Genomic DNA, 3632 nt, shown 5'->3' with positions numbered 1-3632 from the left:
AATGCGATCCCAACCATCCCAAATCGAAATGGAAAATCGCAGCATGGCAACGCACAAAAATGCGTCGCAGTTGCCGCAGGGGTGGGTGGTGGCTTTCCCTTTCCCATTTCCATTCCCATTCCCTTTGCCTTTCCCTTTACCATTAGCGTTAACCCCTCCCAGCTCGTACCCTCGTCCCGTTTTGGACTAGGCTAGGGCTAGAGCCCAGACTGAGAGTTCAGAACTCACAGCCAGCCGGCTGTAAACATTCCTGGCAGACGCAGCAACGCAGGAACGCAGTAACGCATCTCAACCACACAGCACATTCGGGAACAGCGGTGGTGGTGGCAAGCAAATTACGGGACTTTCAGGGGTTCAACAGCCTCCTAGAAATGTACGGGACTACTAAAGTATTCCATCAACGCATTGAAAGAATTCTTCCAGTCTGCCATCAGAGATATTCTATACAATGGTACTCCAAAATAGATCCTTAAGGATATGGTAATATAGATAGTCAGAGGTAGAAGGATGTACATACATATATCCTTGAAAGACCTATCTATAAGATTGTTGTATCTTAACAAACAAAGAACTTCACAGTTCGCCTTACTTCTGCACTCAGTGCTTAAAGTTGCAGCTCTGCAGTGAGATCTTGGATGGGAAGTGCATGGGCATGGGCTTAGGACCACTTCCATTGTGCACCCATGTCCAGGGGCGTAGGGCCACATCCTCGACCTTGTCCTTGTCCCGTATTTTGGGGTTGAAAAACTACGCAAGTTTCGCTCGAAATTCGAAAACGGGACGCAATCAGTTAGTGTGTGTGTGTGTGTGTGTGCGTGCGATAGGGTATGGGTGTAGACTCCCTGTGTGTGTGTGTGTGTGTGTGTGTGGGCTGAGTTGGGTTGGTAACAGTCGGATATATATGTATGTACATACATACTTATATATATTTTATGTTTGTTGCTGCTCTGGGGTGCGCATCAGATTTAGACGAACGAGGAAGGAAGCAGCGACAAAGAGGAACGGGAAAATGTAGGAGAGCAGGAAGTAGTAATTTCGATGGCAGCAAGGTCAGCGAGAGAGGGAGATGGCAGGAGTGAAGGAAAAGAGATGGAGAAGGCACAGTCTTAGATCGAAACACGATTTTTGAGACTTTTCCAAGTTGCCGGAATCGCTATTAGCTCACATCCCTCGTGTTAACTTCATTGATAGTTGGAAAATCTAGTTGGAAAATCCCGTTGATGTATCAAGTACTGTTTATAAAAATGTATCTTTTATATCGCTATCATAACAATTCGAAAAAAAAGATACTAGACTCAATCAACCATTTTGATGAGTATGGATTCAGATCATTACCCATAACTCATCTTTGTATCTTTATTATACCATATCCCTATATATAAAACTGTGTTTGCTACAAAGTCATGATTATAAAGGCCATAGTAACAAATAAGCCGCAACGCAAGTCGTAAAATCATTGCATACTTTCTGGAGTCTAAATGTGCCACATTTTATAGGCTAACATATTGAATAATGCAATCTGAACAATGGGATTGGGAAAACAAAATAATTTATATAATTTCATTATAAACCAAAATTAAAGCTTTATTAGTATCTATGCATAATCGCAATTTACAAATGCCAATAACTTGCCTCACAAGTGGCAATCGTGAGTGGAATCGAATTCACAATTTCCCGAAAGACATTTTCCGTTCTCTTGTTTTTCCCATGTCTTAAAATTGTTGTCTTGCCTTTTGTCAAGCAGCTGTGGCAGTTTGAATTTTCCTGACATTTTCACGAGCCAGTAGACAAAACAGACAGGGCGATAAAGGGGCGCAAAGGCGAGAGCGAAGAGGAGCGGAGAAGAGAGAAATGCGGAGAGAAGAGCGATGAGCGAAGAGAGAGCGGGAAAAACGCTGGCGTCTCTGCTCGGGCCACCCTTGTTTTCAGAGTTTTTCCCCGAGTTTTCCGCTTGGTACTATGAGTTTTCGCTTTTCACATTTCACACTCACCCCCGTCGCAGCTGCGTCGACGTCAACGGCAGCGCCAGCGTCGACTGCGCTGCCAACAGCTAGCCGGTCCAAGCCAATCAGATGGAAAATATTCGTTTATCCGTTGCGTTTTTCGATGTTTTTCCATTTCGGTCGGGAAAACCTTTTGCAGAGGCGACAGCAGTGCAAAGTACAGGTCCAACAGCTGGCACAGTGATCACCAAATAAGAAAAAAGAACAGATCATCTGAAAGTCGATCGTTAAATCGGAATATAAATTAACATTATTATATAGGATGAGGACGCAGTTAGTTATATGAATATGCAATGTATCTAAACAAGGCCTAAAATGTATGTCAATTATATATTGATTGCCTGTAGTAACTTAATAATACCTTTGGCATAAATCAATAGTTAGCTTATTAAAATTCTTAACCATAGATCATTTATAGTGGTCGCCGACTTTTAAGAGTGAGTGTGGTGTAAGCCGGCTGCTGTCCTTTAAAGCGGATAATGTGGATAGACGCTTGCACACACACAGATACAGATACATATACAGGCACAGATACAGATACAAATATGCCAAGGAGCCAGGGTCAGCCATTTTGGTTTACAACTTTCACTGTTTTGGATGGGTGGGAAAATGCGACGCCAACGCCAACGCCGCTGCTACAGCGCCGCGGCAGAGGTCCTGAGAGCAGAGCAGAGCTGAACAGAGTTTTCCTCGCATTTTCATCGGGCACTGAGCAGACACCTTGGAAATTGGGATCCGTATATCCGGCAGGCAGGCAGTTCACTCGTCGCCGTTGCGTCAGTTCGTTCGACTCTCGACTCTCAGCTCACAGTTCGCAGTTAAATAGTTAATAGTCAATAGCTCACGCCGAATCGAGATATAAGTGTTTTGGATTCAGATTCAGATACGGATACGGATTCAAACGGCGCCGCCATTTGCGATTTTTGTTGTTTTTTCTTGTATGAGCAAAAAGTGACAAGGCACAAAAAAGAAAAGATAAAAACCAGTGAAGAGCCATAAGAAAAGTGAAAAATCATAAAATAACAAACAAAAATTCGACGAGAATTCTTGAGGTTTAATAAATACACCAAAGTGTAAGTGTAAGAAAGGGAAGGGAGATACCCATCCATAGAGAGAGAGGGAGAGAGAGAGAGTGAGGGAGTGGGAACAGGAGGGAGTGTTTTTCCAGCCTTGCTTTGTACGCACTCACGCATCTGCTGCCGTCTCGCTCGCACCCACACAATCCAACGCCCACCCAAGGCAACCCACACACAGAGTTGTCACCTACGCAAAAATCAATAACGAAACCCAATAAAATAAAATCCCCAACGACAGCGAAAACAAGCCCAAAAAAAATGTTACTTCCTGCCTAAATCAATCAATGGAAAAATCAATTGCGAACTCATTAAGGATGCTAGATTTTCAATCGAAGTATCCCTGAGTATAGATTGCTTAGAAGCTAGATATTTTAGGGATTAACTATAGTTTCTTTTAATGCTTTAGTTTATGGGCGTTGGTAGGTTATGTGGAAAGTAGTATTGCAAATATATCCCATTATTAGATATTCGTAATCACACACACCATTGGCATTGCTGTCAATTGCAACTGTCTAAAAGGCCCATACAAATTTCACTTTTCCCACTATTCAGT

This window comes from Drosophila sechellia, chromosome X (genome assembly GCF_004382195.2).
Source record: "Drosophila sechellia strain sech25 chromosome X, ASM438219v1, whole genome shotgun sequence".
Taxonomy (NCBI): domain Eukaryota; kingdom Metazoa; phylum Arthropoda; class Insecta; order Diptera; family Drosophilidae; genus Drosophila; species Drosophila sechellia.
This window is presented reverse-complemented; position numbering follows the sequence as displayed.